Source organism: Toxorhynchites rutilus, chromosome 2 (genome assembly GCF_029784135.1).
Source record: "Toxorhynchites rutilus septentrionalis strain SRP chromosome 2, ASM2978413v1, whole genome shotgun sequence".
Classification (NCBI taxonomy): Eukaryota; Metazoa; Arthropoda; class Insecta; order Diptera; family Culicidae; genus Toxorhynchites; species Toxorhynchites rutilus.
In genome coordinates this window covers 182,584,295-182,608,115 of record NC_073745.1, presented here as the reverse complement: position 1 = coordinate 182,608,115, position 23,821 = coordinate 182,584,295, and the positions used below count along the sequence as shown (strand labels likewise).

The following is a 23,821-nucleotide window of genomic DNA, read 5'->3' as shown; positions in this document are numbered from 1 at the left end:
GTTCGAGACTCAGGAATGCGTGCTAAATGTGGAATGCTGCAAACTGTTACCTTGCACGTGCGAATAATAATGAGAAGAGTATATTACCAACCGGCCACATTGGGAGTATATTTCATTAAATTCCACTCATGCAGCTCACACAAAATACTTGCTTGTAGTATTGCATACCATATTACATACTGCTTCAATATAATCTCAGGTATATTTATTTTCAGTTTATATTTGATATTCGAGTATGGAGGTGTGAATTTTAAGGATTGCTTGCGGATCGGTAAAGTCCTGCCCGATTCGACGAGTGAGGGCAAATAGTTTCAGCGCTCTTTGACGATTCGCTCTATGTGGCAATTAAACGAAAGAGATCGATCCATCGTCACGCCTAAGTCACGAACATTCTCTACTTGTTGTAGATTCGAACCTCCCAGCCTATAGTCGGAGATCATTGGCTTAACTCTCCTTGTAAAGGTCATAACGGAGCATTTGTTGGGGTTTAAGCTCAGTCCATTGTTCTCGACGAACCTCTCAAAATTGTCCCAATCCTGCTGAAGCAGATGACAGTCAGCGATGTGTTTCACTGGCTGGAAAATCTTTACATCATCCGCGTAAATAAGCACTACTGCGTTGGTCAAGAATGATGGAAGACTATAGGTATATGCAATATGTGTTATTCTCTTGTTCAGTTTTCCATCAGTTTCCGCTAGTTAATAAACTTCATAACTAATTTTAAATTAATTGTTTCTTCCACCTATATTAATATTCGAGCCAATCCGAAACAAAATATGTGTGGATTTAATATTCCACGTTTCAGTGGCTTGTTTATCACTTACCAACACGCAAAAAGCTATGCGAATTGCAGGAACGAAAAATTAATCGCATGAAAAGCCACGGCAGGGCTTCTAATGGAGGCATTTATTTTTCAAAATGATTCCCGCAATTTCTCTTCAAACGAACGCTGGCAAATAGGAGCGCCTTTCTTGGTATTCTTGTGGATAGTGCAAAAATGATAATGGAATGTCGCTTCGCTTGGTTCAATTTGAATGACACCATTCAGTGTTTGTATAGCAACGAATCACAAGAGGCTATAAAGGAACTGCGAAAAATAGATTTTCATTACACGAAGTGCGTATCACATGCATGCAGTCAAGAGGTTTTCTTAGTAATGGTTTATTATGCATTCTATATATCTCAAAAGTGTTTTTTAAGATTATACATTGTATCATTGAAAGTTAGGCGATGTGTTTCCACAATCAAATCTGATCCATTGAACCAAAAATCTCTATTTATCTCAGTAATCAACACATTTTAACTTCTAGTGTACTTTACACAAATACGAATGGAACAAATCGTAGCATTACCATATTATTGCATGGCAAAGTGGTGATTTATACTGCTCAGAAATCCTAATTTATGGAGCTGTCTTGCGAACATTCAACAGACACCAACAAGCGCTCTCGGATTGGCTTACATGATTAATGCTTTTTACATTGCACGAGGCTGGCTGGTAAAATGAGAATCTTCCACTGATCTGAATGGCACATCTTATATTGCAATGATACTAGAAATTACATTTAAGCCGATTTAAGCGCTCCCACATCCACAGTTAATGATATACGTCCATCACATGTCAAGCGCCTTAACCACAATTTTGAATGAGAATCATCCATTGAAATTATGATTTGTGCTGTCAAAGCATACTTCAGAGTTTCATGTCAAGAAATGAAAAAGACTTCTAAATAGTAGTTCGATGCCATCCGTTGTACCGGAAAATTCGTTGCAAAAATCGATCAGAGATACTTCAGCAATTAAAGTCATTCTTCATTTTCACGAATGTTCACGAATGAGTGTGCTGAATTGACTAAATTCACGGTAAAATTGCCATCGGTTCAATAAGCCAATGCAAGAAAAAGTCTGATGAAGTCAAGTTCAATTGACATTGAACAAGCATTGTTCGGGATCAACACTTCTGTTAAGAAGGGCGAAGCGAAAAGGCAAAATCTCCGTTAATAGAATGTGTTGTATATTAGTTTCTAAGACGATGATAATGTTCGCTCATTGATGGAAGAATAGAAATAACCATTCTCAGAAGCCGGGATTCGACTATAATATGCTGTCCGTTCGCTATCAGTAGTCGAAATGATGATGCTGTATGCGTATGTATGCCATTTAATAGAAAAAGTAATATTTCCGGTTAACAAGTAGGACATTCGAACCTCATTTTCCTCAACTTTTTCTATGGTTTCAACTAGGGGAAGTGGGGGCATAGTGGGCACCTAAAGGAATATGCCCATTTCTAGCGTCCACATACCGCTTCAATTCCTGTTTTTCGAAGAATATTAAAGTTAAACTAATTGTTGTTCAAGATAGCAAACGGCTTTTACTATAAAAATTCAGAATAGTACATTTTTCATCATTAGAAAAAATGTTGAAAAATCTAACTTTTTTTTTCTTGGAGGTAAAGTGGTCACCTAGTGGGGGGAAAATTGGTCACTCGCAAATATTAGGCTGTCAAAAAAGCCCTGCGGTATTTTTTTTTTGAATTTTCATTTGTTCATAAAATTAGTTACAATCATCTGTTTTAAGTCAAATATGCGCCGTTTTGTTCGATGACTTGTTCCCAACGAGATGCCAACTTCATAATACCCCTGTTATAGAAGCTCGCTTCCTTATTGGCAAAAAACTCGGACAGCCAATTTTCACAGGCCTCTTTTGTGGCTAACTTCTGACTACCTAGCTCGTTCGCCATGGACAAAAAGCAGGTGGTAGTCACTTGGTGCAAGGTCCGGACTATAGACGGATGCAAAAGAACCTCCCATCCGAGCTCCCGGAGCTTCTGGCGCGTCACCAAAGAAGTGTGTGGCCTGGCGTTGTCCTGATGGAAGACAATGCGGCCTCTGTTTATCAAAGATGGCCTCTTCTTCATGAGTGCTACCTTCAAGCGGTCCAGTTGTTGACAGTACAGGTCCGAATTGAGCGTTTGGCCATAGGGAAGCAGCTCATAATAGATTATTCCTTGACAATCCCACCAAACACACAGCAGAACCTTCCTGGCCGTTAATGAGGGCTTGGGCACCGTCTGAGCCGCTTCAGCGGGCTTCGACCACGACCGTTTGCGCTTCACGTTGTCGTAAGTGACCCACTTTTCATCGCCAGTCACCATCCGCTTCAGAAACGGGTCGATTTTGTTGCGATTCAGCAGCGATTCACATGCGTCGATACGGTCAAAGATGTTTTTTGCGTCAACGTGTGTGGCACCCATACATCGAGCTTCTTTGTGAATCCAAGCTTCTTCAAATGGTTAATAACGGTTTGATGACTTATCCCCAGCTCTTGACCGATGCTACGGCTGCTACTATGCCGGTCTTTCTCCGCTAATTCAGCGATTTTGTCGCAATTTTCGACGACAGGCCTTCCGAAGCGTGGCGCATCTTCGACGACCTCTACACCAGAACGAAAACGTTGAAACCATCGTTGTGCGGTGGAAATGGAAACTGTATCGGGTTCATAAACTGCACAAATTTTATTGGCAACTTGAGATGCATTTTTGCCTTTGTCATAGTAGTACTGTAAAATATGTCGGATTTTCTCTTTATTTTGCTCCATATTTGCGACACTATAACTAACGAACGACTTAACCAAACAAAACACTGTCAAGGACTATATTATAGCGCGCAAAAATACCTTTCCAACAAGCTATAGTATGACTCGATACAATGAATACAACTAGAACTACGCGCTTACAATGACACCTCGCGGAAATACCGCAGGACTTTTTTGACAGCCTAATATTAAGCTAAATTAGATAGATTTATGTGCTTTTTTGTCCAAATTTGTTCAAATCATGTTTGATATAGTATGAATAAGTATAAAATAAGCTTGGCATATTCACCTAAAGTCTCAATTTAAATTTTCTTATGCACACAAAAACGTAGTAAGAAACACATAACGTTCCGCATAATGAGGCGTGGTTTATTTGGAGTGGCATATTTTTCCAGGGCCTCTTCAAGAGCAGAATGTGAGCTTTAGTAAACAAAACATTGTAATCCGTTATTCGTCTATGATCACTTTGCCCCCAAACATCGAAGTAATTTCTATCCTAATTAATCGCTGAGATTAAACAAAATATTTGTTCACCTCTCCAAGAATATGTGGATAATCGTCCAAACTGATGATTTGTCCAAAATATCAGATTGAATAAACTTAATTTTGCCTTAAATGCTATAGATACCATGCGCACAGAACTACAGCCGAATGGCTACCGAGAGAGCAATTTCTGTTTGTTTTGACGTAGAACTACGTCTTTCATTAAGGGTGCCAAATCAGAAAACAGGTCACGTTTTGACGAAATAAAGTTAACGTTAATAACTATTTTTGCCGCGAACGGATTTTGGCGATTTACATACTAAACGAATCGGAAATTCCCTAAGATTTGTTTAATATGCTATACATTAGAATCCTCTGGTTTGTAAATGGTTAAAATTTTATGAAAACTTTAAGCATTTCCATTTTCCCATACATTTGTTCTGTCCATTTGTGTGCTTTCCCGAACAGAGCTGTCAATAACGAGCAACTTATCGACGACCAACTGAGGGGAAATCGTAGGATTTAAAGTCTCCGTGAACAAAGGAACAGTAGAAGAATGGAGGGGAACACTTGCCTAGAGTATAAACAGTGGATCTCGCTGAGGTAAACTTTCATTCGCCATCGGACTGTTGAGTAATCCGGTTCACTTTGCTTTCGCTGCGCTTCGATCTAAGATTGGACCCCACCAGTGGTAATCCAGCTTGGATATCGTCGTTTGGTTTTTCTGTTCGTTTTTCGCGTTATTCGTATCGTGTTTTTTTCTTTCCGCGTCATAAATTGGACGCTTCGCGTAGTGTGTGATGAGCAAGAAGAAGATGAAGGCAGACTCGAGCCCTGCAAAAAAAACGAACGCATTGCCAGGGGCGATAACATTTCGAGGCAAGCGTCATCTAATTATGCACGCGATATTGGTGCAGTGAAAAGCGCTCGCACTGAACCGAGCCATCGCTAGTGTGACACCGCATCGAACAACAGCGAAGAAGGCGACTTCGGCGCGTCGGTCGAAAATGTAAACGCCGTTACCCAGGCAGCGACCAAAATCAAGCTCCCCCCACTGGTGGTGAATGCGGTCGCTCTTGACAAACTCGTCAGCGAATTCGCATCGATGGGTGTTACAGCAGAGTACAAGCTGTGTGACATAATTCAGTCTTTTTCCAAGCAGTTAACATTGTTTTCCGTCATCATGAGGGCTTCGTTGGTGCCTTTGAGAATGCATCAATACATTAAACTGATGTTATGGCGAAGCAGGCGTTAAGGTTGTGCGCCAAAAAAGTATTTGGGGAACACCAAGCATCTTTAATGTCTTACTGAAATGTTATAAGTGATTTGGGTTCGCGTGCCAGTCGCAAAACTGCCTTCAACTAGGATTGCATTTGCGCTAATATGGATGATAATGAAGCTTTGCTACTGTTTTAGAGGTTGTTGATATTAACAAAAAGAGTTTATTTCGCTTGTTTAGTCACCAAGAAAGTAAATGTCGTTCTGGAATTTTGTATGTGATTAGGTTTCACTTGCCAGTACCAAAACTTCCTCCACTAAGGGTGACAGCGCTTCTCTCGAGTACGAGAAAGTAATGCAACTTTTTTCGAAGCCAGTAATATTAACAGAAGCGTTTCTTTTGATAATAGCGCAAAATGATAAGAAGTGTTTATGTTCCTAGTAGTTTCAAGCCACCAATGTATGGCTCTGTATGCATGCAATGGCGAACGCTTGTTTGGCGTTTGGTTTACGTTGTACGAACGATGCCTAAAGGTGCGATTCCCTTAAGACAATACTAAATAACATGTAGCATGATATTTGATACTTGCAAGTGATGTCATTGTTGTTGTTTCCATGTGGTGCCAAAGATTTATTGATGTAGTTATGAGATTTGAATAATGGTGCTGGTGCAACATGTATATAATCGACTGTAGCCGAGTCTATGTCAATTGCGAAAAGGCCACCGCAATAGCGTTCGAGGTAAATTTTCAATGCATTGACATTAAATAAATTGCGACATACGATCAGCTAGTGTATTGTTTTGCGAGGGCAAGAATGAATCATCAATCAATTATCGTCAACTGATTCAACAATGAAAAAACCATTTCAGAGATTATTCTACTATGCAGTTGTTTCTAAAACTTCACAGCATTATAGCATAATATCCGAAGGAACAAGCGACTCATATAAAATAACAGCGTAGTTCTACGTGAACAATGCGGTCGTATCTTGGACACAACCTCCTATAATTTTTTTTTATATTTTGACATGCGACAGCTCTACTGAAGTACAGGGTGGCTCAAAAGTCATTACATTCTTCAAACATAAGGTGCCTATCAATACGGCATCTATAGTCAATAGTTATACTACCAAACAACCAGGTGACCACTTTGCCCCGCATGACCAATTTTCCCACAAAAAATTACAAGTGGGTTATATCTTTGTTATAACCGCAAGGTGGACGTAGGACTAACGTTGACTTAGCAATCAATCAGTAAAAAGCATATAAATCTTAGACATTTCATCTTTCGAATAAAATGATTATCATACCACTTCGTTTAGCCTTATTAATGCTCAAAGGAGGAATCGATTCTTCCTCGGAAATACCCAGCGCAATTATACCCCCTCCCTAAGCCCCAACAATTGGAATCATCGTTGATCCGGAGCAGGATTATTAACGCTTGAGAAGGAATGGATTCCTCGGAATTACACAGCGAAAATAAGACCCCCTTCCCAACAATTTCAACTTCCCAATAACGACGATCGATTGCATTCGTAAACAAATAATTTTATAACGCTGCTTTCATAAATGTGATTTCTTCGATATGTAATATAATATCCACTTCGATCATATCCACTACACCATATCATATTGTACTCTTCAATCAAAAGTAATCCCAACTTGAATGTACCTGCAATGTCGATTTTTCCAACTTCTTGGTTTCAGAATCTCTATTTGGAAAACAATTCTGGTTTGCAAAATTTAAGCGAGTACAAAATTTCCCGTTTATCGATCGGATAGGAGGGATATGAAACGGGGACACAACGAAGGAAATATCGTTTAATGATGTTTCCTTCATTGTGTCCCCGTTTCATATCCCTCCTATCCGATCGATAAACTTTTACTTAGTCGCGGCAATACATACACACACTCTTTACAGATGTACGGGCCGAAGGTTGTGCAGTTCACTGATCATTCAACAAGAGCCAAAGGTTGTACCGCTCATGACAACTCTACACGAGCTGATGATTGCGCCGGCTAGTGACCATTCTATCCTGGATTCCTCGAGTCGAGAAAGACGCACCACGCTAGATATGGGGTACAGACTAGGGGGGCGTTGCTGATTAATGGTCAGCTGCATCCCAATAGGAAGTATCCCGTGTCGGGCACACGTACAGAGCATCGAAGACTGCAACATACCAATTATGATATGAGAACACTTGTAATACTAACCTCGAGCCAACCGCGAGTAATCGGTTACATATTACTAACATAGTTGTAAGACAAAAATTGTCAAAATATTGGACTTCCGGCCCCGTCAGGCTAACGCCACATGTGCCTTAATAAAAAATATATTTTGGGAAAAAAAATTTTTCCCGTGTTTTTAATCTATTTTGCAATGCCAATATCCCCAGGCTCCATGTTTTTGAAAACTGTGTTAGGGAAACATTCCGATTTGCAAAAACGCAAACGAGTACAAATCTACCCGCAGCTTGCATCTATTTTGCAATGCCGATTTCCCCTGGCTCCATGATTTAGAAGTCTGTGTAGGGGAAACATTCCAATTTTCAGAAACGCAGACGAGTACAAAAGTACCCGCTGTTTGCTTCTAATTTGCTATGCCAATTTCCCCTGGCTCTATGGTTTTGAAGTCTGTGTTAGGGAAACATCCATCCATTCCAGCGATCGTACCTCAATCGTTACGCAATAATAACTGAGTGGATGTTCGAGCGGCACTTGCTTATATACCGATTGGTGTGATTTCAATAGCCTGTTTTGAAAGCAATTTTAGGGCTATTGAAACAAGTTTAAGGATCAAAAAATAAGAAGCATATAACGCGTAGACATTTTATCTTTCGATTGAAGTGTTTATCATAATATTTCGTTCAGTTGTTCAGGAGCTATTAACACTCAAAATCTCGTTCTCTGGCGTAACGCTTTCGTTTTCGAAAGTTCGAACTTACACCCCAGTATAGAAATGAAAGACGTAGTCCTACGTCAAAAATTGTGATAGAGCGCCTGAACAATTTCTCAATTTTTCGCATACCATTCATTGTTGAACCAACCTTCTGTCAATGTCACTTTTTAGTCATGTTTACTTCATTAGAAGCCACAAAAATCACGCGCTAAGAATGCATTGGTTTCTACTACCACACAATTAATGTACCATAATTACAAAACATAATATAAGCCGGACTCGATTATATACTGATTCAATTGTACATGATTCGAGTTGTGCCGGATCAAATCTCCCCAGAAAACTACTCCAACAGAATCAACCAAACAGAAAAAGTGTAGTAGGTTAGAAATATTAGAAAAACATCATGGGCAGTGTTGCCACACGTACAGATTTATCTGGAAAGGTACAGACTTTTTCGTTATTTTTGGTACAGTATTTGTACGGTACAGATTTTCGTCAAAAAGTACAGATTGGTACAGATTTTTTCACGTGTGAAGTTTCTTACATTTGAACATGACGGCTTTTACGCCGCAGTATCGCTTGGTGCTGCTGATCATAAAAGCATTTACAATGCAATGATTGATCATTTTCATAAGGACGGAATTCCGACCAAGGAGCGTCTAAAAAGATTCGCGTCGGACGGTGCGAAGAAGAGGAAGAAGAAGAATAGCAACAACGAAGGGGGATAGCGAAAACAGAATATTTGCGAAGTAAGTAAGCTGTCGTGAGCGTATAAGTATTGCATCTCCTCTGAGGAAAATTCTCGTAATCTTTCTGTGACCGAAACAACAAAGGTCGCTTATTCTGCTCGTTTTGTGTTTTATGGTTCCCCTCGAACTGTGAACGCTAGCGAATATTTCACTTGAAGTTTATCGCTGCAACTGTGTGCATCTATTAGACGCGTGTTTGAAGCTTGTTGAATGCCGATACACGGAAGATGTCTCTCGTTAAATACTCAAACAAATTGCGATATATGACCAATTAGTGTATTGTTCTTGCAAAGTCAAGAAAAAATCGTTGCTTCTCGAAACGATTCTACAAAACCACGCAAGTCATTTAAGCTTTTCAGGGTCCGTGGAACTTTTTACTAAAGAGTTATTTATGAAATTTTGACGCATTCGCAAATAATATTCGAAATGATAAACCAACAAATTTAAAAAAAAAAGCGTAGTCCTACGTCCTAAGCGGTCGTGTCTCGGATACAACCCCACGATTTTTGTTTTTTATTGATGTTTGGAAAAGTTTTAATCAAAACGGTTAGAGGAATAAGATATTGTTATACGTACAATGATAATAAATATGAATTGTCGTGGAAATACATTGCAGGAAATAACAAATAATGTCGGAAGAACCCACTATACAGCAAAGAAAATCATAAACAAATGGAAATACGAAGGAACCATAGAAAATCTCCGGAGTAGAAGACAGAAACGTATCCTGTCTTCTGATGATGAACGAGTAATTGTGCGAACATTTCGAAAGAACTCTAAAATAAACATTCCTAAAATGACTAGCGAAGTAGTCGGCATCATTGGAAGATCTGTCAGCACAGACACTGTCCAGAGAGTAGCATACGGAAATAATCTGAGAGGTCTTGTTGGTCGTGAAAAGTCTTTCATCTCAAAGGCGAATATGAAAAAAAACGATTACAGTTTGCTAAGGCATATGTAAACTGACCTAAAGAGTTCTGGAACAAGGACCTTCATACGGACGAGATTAAAACCAATCTCTTTGAATCGGATGAAGGACAGGTAGTGTGAAGGAAACCACGATTGGTGCTTTGGTGGAAAACACGGCGGCGACAGTCAGATGATGTATGGTACAATGTCGGCTTCTGGAACTGGAACCACAGAGTTTATAAATTTGGTGATGGACAAGAGGGCTTCATTTAACATCCTGAAACGTAACCTTCAGTGCTCCGTGCGAAAATTGGCTCTCCCTCGTGATTACTACTTTCAACAGAATGATGACCCGAAGTATACTGACCTCATCATGCGGGAATACCTACTCTATAATTATTTTTTTTACATCACTTTTTTTCCATCACTCCCCATTACTTTACTTTTAAAAAATTACTTTTTTTCCATCACTCCCCAGAAAGGAGACCGAAACTTCCCAAGTTGGAATGAAACCTCGTATCGAACGTGCTGAGAACAGACCGAAGCAAGTACCTCCTGGTTTAAGCGGTTCTTCTACGCACCAGGGGTCCTCGGCACTTCCCGGCGCAGCACCCAACCCGTCTGTTCCTTTTACGCGGGCGTGGCAACAGCCACAATCTGGCTTGCTTGCACTTTCCGATCTGGTGGACAACATTTTGAATGCTTTAAATATAAATGACCCTCTTAAAAGCATAGTATTATGTTTGCTTCCGATTGTGAGAACATTTTTGAAAGAAAAATGTGCCTTTTTAGCAGCGTTCATTTCCCTCGATGCCTGGTTCAGTTCAAGAGGTCAAGGATTTGACCACTGTGGAATTGCGGAAGCATCTTCCCTAAACTAGATCAATTTAAATGTTTAGTTCATAGTTCGAACTGTGATGTATTTTCCCTCTGTGAAACATGGCTTTCTTCAACCGACGAGCTGAATTTCCACGATTTCAACATTATTCGCCTCGATCGAAATGACTCGTTTGGTGGCGTACTATTGGGGATCAAAAAATGTCACTCCTTCTATAGAGTGACTCTCCCATCGATGACAGGCATTGAAGTTGTCGCTTGCCAGACACAAATCAATGGCAAAGATCTCTGCTATGGTTGCTAAACTAAACTATGGTTGCCCACCATCAGTTTTTTGATATCATCGAGGCATTGCCGGAGCCGCGGCTAATCTTAGGTGACCTCAACTTCCATGGAACAGCATGGGGATCACTCTACGATGACAACCGTGCCACTTTGATTTATGATCTGTGCGACAACTTCAAATTGACAGTTTTGAATACTGGGGAAGCAACTAGAATAGCCAACCCTCCTGCACGGGCAAGCATGCTAGACATATAACTTTGATCTTCTTCGTTATCCCTGGATTGCACGTGGAAGGTAATCCAAGATCCCCACGGTAGTGACCACCGGCCAATAATTTTATCGATCACCAATGAATCAGGTTCTCGTGAGTCAGTCGATATTGAGTATGACCTCACGAAAAATATTGACTGGAGAAAATTTGCAGAAATAATATCTGAAGCACTTGTTACAATGCATGAACTTACTCCACTCGAAGAATATAACTTTATATCGAGTTTGATTTACGAAAGTGCACTTCAAGCTCAAAAGAAACGTGTTCCTGCTACCACTTTCCGACGTCGTCCTCCATCACTTTGGTGGGACAAGGAGTGTTCAAAGGTCTACCTTCAAAAATCATCCGTTTTCAAAAAATTCAGGAAACCTGGATTAGTGGAATGGTTTCGAAAGTACCAAGCTCTAGAAGCCAAACTAAAAGGTTTGATTAAAGCAAAAAAGCGTGAATATTGGCGGAAATTCGTCAATGGTTTGCCAAGGGAGATCGCTATGAGCACTCTTTGGAATACGGCTAGGAGAATACGTGGCTGGAACCATACTAACGAAAGTGAGGAATACTCTTACCGTTGGATTTTAGAATTTGCAAGAAAGGTTTGTCCCGATTCTGTCCCTGCACAACATATCGTACGCGATATAACGCTTCAAAGCGATTATGAGAATTTTTCGATGGTGGAATTCTCGTAAAGAACAAATGGCTTCTATTTTCCTTGATATCAAAGGGGCATTTGATTCAGTTTCCATGGAAATTCTCTCAGAGAAGCTTCATAATCGTGGACTTTCACCAACTCTGAATAATTTCTTGTACAATTTACTGTCAGAAAAGCACATGATTTTCTCTCATGGCAGCTCGAAATCTTCTCGATACAGTTTTATGGGCCTACCACAAGGCTCCTGCCTAAGTCCCCCTTTGTAAAGTTTTTACGTCAATGATATGGATGATTGTCTAACTAGAGACTGCACGCTGAGACAACATGCAGACGATGGAGTTATTTCCATCACGGGTACTAATCCCGTCGTTCTGCAAAAGTCGTTGCAAGATACCCTGAACAATCTGTTCACGTGGGCCCTCAAGCTGGGTATCGAATTCTCTACGGAGAAAACTGAAATGGTCGTTTTTTCTAGGAAGCACGAACCCGCCCGATTCCAGCTCCACCTATCCGGCAAAACGATCAGGCACTCGATGTTTTTCAAATACCTGGGTGTATATTTTGATTCTAAGTGTACCTGGGGCAGACACATTGCGTATTTGAAACAGAAATGCCAGCAAAGAATCAATTTTCTCCAAACAATTACCGGGGTGCCCATCCAGGAGACCTCATTCAGTTGTACAAAACAACGATATTATCAGTCTTAGAATATGGCAGTTTTTGCTTCCTATCAGCTTCCGATCAGATTCATATTCTCAAGCTGGAGAGAATACAATATCGTTGCTTGCGTATAGCCATGGGGTGTTTGCATTCGACACATACGATGAGTCTCGAAGTCTTGGTAGGAGTACCCCCGCTTACTCTTCGGTTCACAGAATTATCCTACAGATTTCTCATCCGTTGCAAGATCACGAATCCATTGGTGACTTCGAAAATCTACTCCAACTGACTCCTCAGTCAAGTTTTATGTCTTTATACCATGAGTATCTTACTCACGACGTGCACCTTTCACCAGGCATCTCCAACCAAGTTTGCTTCCCATATTTTTGCAATTCCTCTGTCATTTTTTATCTGTCCATCAGACAAAAAATCCATGGAATCCAAGATCATCTACGATCCAATGTTATTCCGTCGATATTTTCGGAAAAATATGGGAAAGTTAGATCTGATAAAATGTTCTTTACTGACGGTTCATTCATTAACGGGTCCACTGGCTTCGGCATCTTCAATGAAAGTTCCAGTGCCTCTTTCAAACTCAAAGATCCTTGTGGGTGCGATATACTACGCACTAGGGATCATTGAAACATTGCCCATCGACCATTATTTTATTTTTACAGACAGTCTCAGCTCAATAGAGGCAATCCGCTCAATGAAAGTTGATAAACGCTCATCTTATTTCGTAACAAGAATAAGACATCTATTGAGTGTTTTGGTCGAAAAATTATCCATGATTACCTTAGCATGGATTCCCTCTCATTGCTCGATTCCGGGGAATGAGAAAGCGCACTCGCTAGCTAAGGTGGGTGCATCAGAAGGCACACTATTGAAAGGAAAATTGCTTATAATGAATTTTTCCACATTCCTCGTCAGTACACGCTCGTAAGTTAGCAGCGCATGTGGAGTGGAGATGAGTTCGGTCGTTGGTTACACACGATTATCCTTAAGGTCTCGACGAGTGCATGGTTCAAGGGATTGAATGTAGGTCGTGATTTCATTCGCGTGTTATCTCGACTTATGTCCAATCATTACAACCTAAACGCGCATCTTTATCGCATTGGGCTCGCTGCAAACAATCTTTGTGATTGTGGCGATGGCTACCACGACATCGAGCATGTTGTCTGGTCGTGTATCCGGTTCCATACTGCCCGCTCTCAGCTTTCCAGAGTATTGAGGGCACTAGGCATACAATCGGTTATCCCCGTCCGGGATATCTTAGGTAGCCGCGATCCTGATCTTATGCTTCAGAAACGCCGATGTCAACGTTTAATGATGTTTCCTCCGTTGTATCCCTGTATCATATCCCTCCTATCCGATCGATAAACTTTTACTTAGTCACGGCAATACATACACATACTCTTTACATATACACAGGTCGAAGGTTGTGCAGGCCACTTAACATTCAACAAGAGCCAAAGGTTGTACCGCTCATGACAACTCTACACGAGCTGAAGATTGTACCGCCCAGTGACTATTCTACCCTGGATTCCTCGAGTCAAGCAAGATGCACCACGATTGACATGAGGTACAGACTAGTGGGGCGTCGCTGATTAATGATCAGTTGCACCCCAATAGGAAGTATCCCGTGTCGTCCACACATACATAGTACTGGAGACTGCAACATTCCAATTATGAGAATCTTTGTAATACTAACCTCGAGCCAACCGCGAGTAATCGGTTACATATTACTAACATAGTCGTAAGACAAATATTGTCAAAATATTTAACTCCCGGCCCCGTCAGACTAACGCCATATGTGCCTTAATAAAATATATATTTAGAAAAAAAAATATATAGGAGGTTGTGTCCAAGACACGACCGCATTGTTGACGTAAAACTACGCTGTACTTTAATTCAAGTCGTTTGTTTATGACTGCGAATATTATTTTATAATGCTACGAAATTTTAGAAAAATAACCATTCTACCAGTTTGGTCACTCTGAAATATGTTTTTTCTTGTAGAATTTGACGGTTATTGTTTGATGATTCATTCTTGTCTTCTCAGAACAATACATGCTCGAGATAAGCACAGTTATCATCCTTAGTGGAGAAAGTTTTGCTACTGGCGAGGAAACCAAATCACATACAACATTCCAGAACGACATTTATTTTCCTGGTGACTAAATAAACTAAATAAACTCTTCCTGTTATTCTTAACAAGCTCGAAAAGAGTAGTACTGCTTCATTATGATCAAGATTAGCGCAAATGCAATCCTAGTTGAAGGGAGTTTTGCAACTGGCACGCGAACCCAAATAAATTTATTACTTATTATAACTTATTGAATAACTTGGTATTCCCAAATAATTTTTTGATGCACAACCTTAACACCTGTTTTACCATAGCGTCAATTCAATGCATTGATACAATGTCAAAGGCACCAACGAAGACTTTATGATGACGGAAAACAAACAATGTCAACTGCTTGGAAAAAGGCTGAATATTTGTCTCAGCAGATATTCATTACTAATACCCTAGCGCAAATATTTCCCTCCCGCTATCTCCCCTCCTTGTCATCATGTTCGGATCAACATGTTCACCCGCAACAGCACAATACATTAAAACGCACGCACGTACACACACAAAAATATCCATATATTGATGGCTTGAAGCAATTACATATGCACACACTTATCTCCGTACTGCGCTCTTCTCAACAGAAGCCCTTTTTGTTAAAATTACCGATCTAGATCAGCTTAGCTGCCATCCTTCGTGTATAGAGTTTTGCTATCGTCATGCGAAACCAAATCACAGGCAAAATTCCAGAACATTTATTTTCCTGGTGAGCTGCCGATAGCCTAGCTTGATGATTTTCCACACAATTGTATAGCTCAGAACCCTAATGCAATGGCGTCAGTTTGATGCAATTATTGCAATGCTAGAGGCATCAGCGAGTCAGTAATTTGGTCGCGTCCACAGCTCAATCCGAAACTAAGACACGTGAGACTTTAAACTTCTTTAGTTAATTCGTCTCTAACCTTCAAAAAGGCCCCTGGAAAACTTTACTTTTTCCTCGTATTACTCCTCCACTCCTCACCGTCCAGCTCGCCCAGCAATGATGTTGTTCAGTCGGTGTCCTCACGAAGAATGAAAGTTTGCCAGTGAGATCCATTGTTTATACTCTAGGCAAATATTCCCCTTCGTTCTTTTTCGTTTCCTTTGTTCACGGAGACTTATTGACAGCTCTGTTCGGGATAGCACACAAATGGACAGAACAAATGTATGGGAAAATAGAAACGCTTATAATTTTCATGAATTTTAACCATTTACACACCATGGGATTGTAATGTATAGCTTATCAAACAAATCTAAGGGAATTTCCGATTCATTTGGTATGTAAATCGCCAAAATCCGTTCGTGGCAAAAATAGTGATTAACGTTAACTTAATTTCATAAAAACGTGACCTGTTTTCTGATTTGACACCCTTAATGAAAGACGTAGTTCTACGTCAAAATGGGTGAGTTATATCTATGATATAACCGCAAGGTTGACGTGGGATTACCTTAGCTTAGCTATCATTTGTTTGTATTGATCAAATTTTTGATGGAATGAAATAATTCCCAAATTCAATTGAACTCCATATATTTGCCTTGTGAGTAAAAAGATTGTATAATGTCATGTAAGGTCAATTCATGCATTGTGATAGAGAATGTTCTTCGTTACAAGTAAACAAGTAAACTGTCATTAAAGTCTTTTTACGCTTGGTATGATGCCTAGGACAAAATATGTGAACGGAAGAATTATCAAACGATTATTCTATTTTACGTTTCCTTCTGAAGTTTGCATCTCTCAAGTGTTTGTACAGGGTTTTCCATTTCGGGCTTCCGAAAGTATACAGCCCTGCGCTGACAACCGTTTGACATAGCTGTCAACCAAAGCGTCATATCGTTAGCTGAATGTCTGCCATTTTACAATATGGATCGTTTTAGCATCGCATAACGTGTTAATTTTGTTAAATTATACTATAAAAATGATGAAAAACCGGCAAATGTTTTTCGAGCATTACGGACGGATTTTGGTCGTCATGGACGGCCTACAGAGCACACAATCGCTAATGTAGTGCGTAACTGGATTCCTAGCGGATATTGTGAAACCTGTGCATCATCGTAATGTGCGTTCGGCCGAAAATATTGCTGCTGTTGTTGCCAGTGTGGAGTATGACCCGAATGTTTCGATTCCACGGCGTGCTCAGCAATTGGGCTTGTCAAACACATCATTGTGGCGAATTTTGCATTTGGACTTGCACCTACATCCATATAAAGTCCAACTGGTACAAAAATTAGAGCGTGGTGACCATGGAATGCGTCGGGCATACCAACAACAGCAACAAAATGCTGAATTTTCGCATCAAATTTTCTTCAGCGATGAGGCACATTTCGAGCTCGGTGGCTATGTGAACAGCCAAAATTTCCGTATATGGGGCTCAGAAAATCCACACGTGATTGTTGAGAGACCATTGCATCCGCCAAAAGTCATTGTTTGGTGTGCATTATGGGCTGGTGGAGTCATCGGGCCGTATTTCTTTGAAAATGAGGACGGCGAGACGGTAACTGTGAATGGTGAGCGCTATGGCCGCATGTTAACCGATTTTTTTTGCCACAAATTGAAGATATGGAAGCGGATGACATGTGGTTTCAGCAGGACGGCGCCACGTGCCACACAACACGACCGAACATGGCCATATTGCGAACGAAATTTGAGGGACGTATAATTTCGCGTTTTGGTGATGCCAATTCCAGATCATGCGATTTGAATTCGCTAGACTTTTTTTTTGTGGGGTTATGCGAAAAACCGTGTCTATGCCAACTCTCCGCAAACTCTTGAACATTTGAAAGACAACATTCGTGAAGTTATGACCGAGATACCGCCCCATATGTGCTGAAAAGTCATCGAAAATTACCTGTTCCGGATCAAGGTGTGCGAGGAAGCCCTAGGTGGACATTTGAATGATGTTGTATTTTACACATAATGGCATAAACCAAACTTTAATTTGAGATAAAAGTTCTAAGTTCTAAAGTTCTAAATAAATTCTAATTCTAAGTGTGTTTTATTTCAATTTACTTTCGGAATTTAAAGTTGGAAAACCCTGTACTTCTCGAACCGCGAATTTTCTTGATTTGATGAACTTCGGGCACTCAGTTTCGATTTTGGCATGTACGTCGAACGCATATTGTTTAATCTATAGGCGTTATCGCAACAAATGGTAAAAAACATTTTGCCTAATCATCAAATAGTATGCGTAGAAATTCAGTGAGCAGAGCATATGAAGGAATATCCTTCAATGCAATAATGAATAACCGCTGCTGAATTGGCAGCAATACACTGGGCGCTGGACAACGTCGCCTCACGACCTGTTGAACACTATTACATTGTAACGGATAGTCTTAGCTCTGTCGAAGCTATCCGTTCAGTGAGGCCGGAAAAGCACTCGCCGTACTTCCTTGAGAGAATGCGAGAAATTTTGAGTGCTTTATCCAGACGCTGTTGTGTCATCACCTTTGTCTGGGTCCCTTCACATTGCTCGATTCCGGGTAATGAGAGGGCTGACTCATTAGCAAAGGTGGGTGCGATTGAAGGCGACATTTATCAGCGTCAAATCGCCTTCAATTCATTTTATTCTTTAATTCGTAAAAATACCATCGTTAACTGTCAACGCAGATGGAACGAAGATATATTGGGCCGGTGGTTTCACTTAATTATCCCTAAGGTTAGCCTCAAACCGTGGTTCAAAAGTCTGGACTTGAGTCGGGACTTTATTCGCACCTTCTCCCGACTCATGTCTAATTACTGTTCGTAAGACGCGTTACTTTTTCGTTTTAATCTTGCCAACAGCAATCTCTGCGTTTGTGGCCACGGTTACCACGACATCGAACACGTTGTTTGGTCGTGCGAGTTATATCTTGTCGCCAGATCGAATTTAGGAAACTCCCTTCGGGCTCGAGGAAAGCAGCTCAATATGCCGGTGAGAGATGTGTTGGCTCGGTTAGACCTTGATTACATGTTCCAAATATATGTTTTCCTTAAAGCTATCGATCTTCGAGTGTGAGTGTTCATACATCCTTTTCCCCTCCTTTTTGTCCTTCACGAGCTATCAGTTCCCATCCTACTAACATTAGAATAAGTTAAATTGTAAATACATATTAGATGTAAGGATTTAAGAATTGAGTGTGAAGTGTCAATGTGAATGAGAATGTGAATGTGAATGTGAATGTGAGTGTGAGTGTTAACACATCTCCTTACATCCCATCCTTTTCCTAATGAAAATGTGTCACCCTTCTAAACTCGAGTCGACCGCGAGTAATCGGTTTCCTATTTTATTAACCATAGAATTAGGGAAACATGTTAATATATGCTAGTAGAAATATTGTCAGGAGTATGGCTCCTTTAATCTTATGTAACTGAGCCTGTAAAAATAAACGGATTAATAAAAAAAAACTTCGTTTGCATTTTTTTGCAGAGCCGATTTTTCCAGACATCTTGGTTTTGAAGTCTGTGTTAGGCAAACACATTTCAGCCAGAACAAAAATGCCCCCGACTTTCGTGTATTTGGAATGCCGATTTCCCTAAGACTGCTTGGTTTAGATGGCTGTGTTAGGGAAACTGTAGATCGAGCCAATCAAAATGAGGCAGTTAGGGCGTTTTTATTGTTTATCTAATGAAAAATTATATTTCATTAATTGCGATAGAAGCGTAGAAATATTCCCTATCGATTGATATAAAGATCTTTCCGATCCAGTAAAAAAATGTTCGTGTTATAAGCATTCGGAATCTTTCATTTTTTCCTTCTGTGTTTAGGTTTTCATTTTACCCCTCATATACTCCGGTTAGACGTAGTCCCACGTCAAAAAATAGTATGCAATCTAGATTCAGAAGAAAACTATGTATAAGCCTCATGAAACACATGAATAACTTGCAAATTTAGTTGTAGTATTAGCAGTAAATAAATGAGATTTTTTTTCATGCTAATAAATGAGTTTTTCCTCTACAACGAATATTTTCGATAGTACAGGTTTTTGGAAAAAAAAGTACAAATTAGTAAGATTTTGAATCCCTCTGGTACAGATCAAAATGTGGCAACACTGATCATGGATATAAAGCCTCACAGAAAAAAGCGTAATTTCTATTTAGAATTTATTCTTGAGTCAATGTAATGGGGGCGAAATCCCCATTTAATGAGGATAAGGAATCGAGGCGGCCAAGGCCGCCAAGATGACCCGATTCGAGTTTACCGCCGACCCGCCGTCGGAAGCGGCGGTCTATCACACGCAAACCTGTGTTCCACCGATTCAGACATTTAGCGCGCGAAATCATAACTCGTACACTCGCGCACGGTATCACAGACCGTCTTATACCCAGGATGTTTCTCCCGCGCCACAATATTTCTAGCCTACTACACTTTTTCTGAGCAGTTGATTCTGTTGGAGTTGTTTTCTGGAACGATTTATGCCGGAAATTTCGGTTAAAAAAAAATTGGGAAAAAATACATTTCAAATATGATTTATTTCAAAAAAAAAATATTTCAACGTTTAGGTGAAAGTTAATTGGCTATTATAAATGCATTGGAATAAAATCGTGATTTTTAGAGACTTTACTTTAAGGTTCACTAGGAATTGTTTAAAATAATATTGCAGCGAAATTAAGAAAGATAGAAGTTGGGTGTCAAAGAACAAATTGTGGAGCGGTCAGAGTACTTTTATTTGGTTTGTTAGAAACAATCAAGTTTATTATGTATTTTTGAAATAAAATTAATAATAACCAATTTTAACCACTTATTTTTAAGTTTTTTACCTCCAAAATGTAGCTTAAATCCATCAATTAAGATGTTTTGCAACTGTGTTCGGTATCAAATTTTCTCAGACTGAAGATTTCCACATTCTATTCCAGGATCTACAACCTAATGGAGTTAGGTGATCCGGCTCCGGAACAAGGTGCGGACAGGAGGAGAAGATCAAAATTTTCTAGTTTACCTAGTGATCATGCTTTGGTACAAATAAACGTGTCGCCGGGAGCGTAGTCAAGTTGGTGACAAAATATAACCTTCCATTCAACGCGTTGAATTGGGAGGATATGACAGACATTTTCAATCGCCAGTTAACGCCGTTTAGAATCACAATGACAAATAAAAATGAGCTTAAGCTGGTTAACCAAGTACACGAAGCGGTAGACATCACAATAAAAGACGAGGTTCGGGGAAAATGCTGTCATTGGATTTTGACATTAGAAGTATATTAGAATTACATAGAGGTATGCTTGGCGTTAATGTCTTGTTGATAATTATTATAACATGTTATAACTCTGTAGTCAGATGAACACATAAATTCGTTTAATCTGTAACAAACTCGTTTCAGCGTTTAAGAATTCCAGTAGTTCAGATTTTTTTCAGTCATGTCCCTAATGAGTTCTTGATAGTGCATCTAAAAAAATCTTCAAAGGGTACAGCTTCAATGTTAATCGCACATGGACTTACATTAAATACCTTTACCCTGTGTACAAAACCAACCTGAGTATTTTCTGTTATGTGTCTATATTCCACGCATGATCGAACCTACAAACAGGCACACCACAGCAACTATTGAAGAGTCGATCGATGAACTGCTTCAAAGGTTTGATATTCAACCATGGCAGCTTTACACGGCAACGCAAAGAATGTCGTAGCAGTAGCTCGTCAAACTTCGTGAACTCCAGCGCCAAGTTTGTGAAATCCATGAAAACGATAAACTAGAACCTCTTCGAAATTCCGAAGTACCAAGCGACACTGACGATGACGAAGCTAGCGAGGATGAGCTGGTAAACGGAGTTGAGGAGTTATCGTGTATGCTTAAGGAACGGGAAATTGATTGCGTTCGTTGTGGTGCTCACACTTTGAATCTTATTGTGACGCGGCATTTTCTGTCGAGTATCGCTGCAATAATTGGTATCGTGAAATCGTACTGGAAGACAGAATTTAAGGAATCTTTCAAATTAAATCACCAGAAATATCCGCAAATTCCGAACACGCGTGGTGGAATGCTTATGTGACATAAATGACGATTGACAATGCTGTTCGATCAGCTACATAACAATTGCTGACACTTTATATTCAGGTTCATTTAAGACAACAGAACACGAACCATTTGCCTTGCACAGTCCATATTACTGCTTCAAAATACATAGGAGAGTTCGATATGTGAGACGAATGAGAGACAAAAGTTGGGCCTAGGGGCACGGACGGAATCTTGAAATAGGACTGTGATTGTGTGTAGTAATTGTATTTGAATTGAGTTTTTTCATTGTTCAAAATCTGTATTTTTTCTCTTCTGATACATCAAATGGAAGCCCTAAAAAAAACTATGGATGGGTTATACCCATGATATAACCGCAATATTGACCTTAGGACTGACATTGGCTTAGAAATCATTTGTGTTTTTTTCAATTAGCAATAATCGCACCTCGGATGTTCCTCATTGGGTACGATATCGCTGCTGCGCAGAGCTATCTTTTGTATGTATTGATTAAATTATTTATCAAACTAGTGAATGAATGAAACAATTTACGAATTCAATTGCAAACAAATCCCAATTTAGGTCAATTCATGCATTATGGTAGTGGTTATCGCAGAAAATAGTTATCAACATTTTACCTAATGATCAAACGCTATGCGTAGAAGTTGTACCCGCTTTTGTAGACCGTGTTAGCAAAACGAATTCCGGAGTGTAAGATCTGCAATGCCGATTTTCCCAACTTATTGGTTTCGGAATCTGTGTCGGGAAAACACATTCCGGTTTGCAAAAATGCAAGCGAGTACAAAAGTACTCGCAGCTTGCATTTCATTCGCAATGCCAATTTCCCACGCTCCATGATTTTGAAATCCGTGTTAGGGATATATTCCGTTTTGCAAAAACGCAAACGAGTAAAAAGTATCTACAACTTGCATCTATTTTGCAATGCCAGTTTCCCCAGGCTCCATGGTTTAGAAATCTGTGTTAGGGAAACATTCCAATTTGCAAAAATGCAAACGAGTACAAAAGTACCCGCTGCTTGCATCTATTTTGCTTGCTGATTTTCCCAGGCTCCATGATTTTGAAGTCTGTGTCAGGGAAACATTCCGATTTGCAAATATGCAAACGAATACAAAAGTACTCGTTGATTGCATCTAATTTGCCATGTCGATTTTCCCAGGCTCCATGGTTACGAAATCTGTATTAGGGAAACATTCCAATTTGCAGAAACGCAAACGAGTACAAAAGTACCCGCAATATCTCCAGAACTAATCAAGCAAATGGAATCAAACTTGTCATATAAAGGTTTTAGGGATCGATAAACGTCTGCATGGTGGTTCGACACTCCTTCCCCCTTTAAGGGGAAGTTACCATACAAATGAAACACAAATTTCTGCATAACTCGAGAACCAATCAAGCAAATCGAGCCAAATTTGGCATGTGGAGGTTTTAGAGGGCACAAAACGTGTCTACATAGTGACAAACGTTGTTAGTCCATTTGATGTTTGCGCTAACGAAATTGATTTTTGTTCGAAAGTGGATATGGATTTGAATGTGATAAAACGAACACCTATATCTTCTTATATCTATATAAAAAATGGATCACCGAATGTTTTGATAATAGCAAAACTAGAGAAAGGAATTGTCCGATTTACGACTGTCTTCATTGTATCATATTTTCTGTATCAAATATCAATTCCATGTAACGGAGAAACATGTTATTCGCAGGTGGTTGAAATCTTCGAGAACTGTGTCTAAAAATAATCTGATATTATAAAAAAGAGTTTTGGTAGTAGTATTTGGAAATTTCAAGTAAAAGATAATTTTAAAGGCGCTCGCACAGAAGGCGCGCGATTAGAAGACCAATCAATGAACAGTTCTTCGATTGGATCCATGAACGTGCGCTTAGTAAGAAAACGTGAATGTTATAACGAAAAATAAATTATGGGCGGGACGAAGTTTGCCGGGTCAGCTAGTTATAGATAAAAAAATTATAGGAGGTTGTGTCCAAGATACGACCGCATTGTTGACGTAGAACTACGCTGTTATTTTATATAAGTCGCTTGTTTATACCTTCGGATATTATTCTATAATGCTGTGAAATTTTAGAAACAACTGATTGATGATTCATTCTTGCCCTCGCAAAACAATCGTATGTCGAAATTTATTTCATGTCAATGCATTGAAAATTTACCTCGAAGGCTATTCCGGTGGCCTTTTTCGAAATTG

The 23,821-nt window shown here is 39.7% G+C and overlaps 1 protein-coding gene and 1 pseudogene across 1 annotated transcript in view; both read right to left on the bottom strand.

Annotated features, from left to right (window-relative positions):
* Positions 1 to 23,821, bottom strand: part of LOC129768923 (G-protein coupled receptor dmsr-1-like) — a 116,297-nt gene that overhangs the window by 17,456 nt on the left and 75,020 nt on the right. The window lies entirely within an intron of this gene.
* LOC129772243 (U4 spliceosomal RNA) lies at positions 22,007 to 22,087 on the bottom strand (annotated as a pseudogene).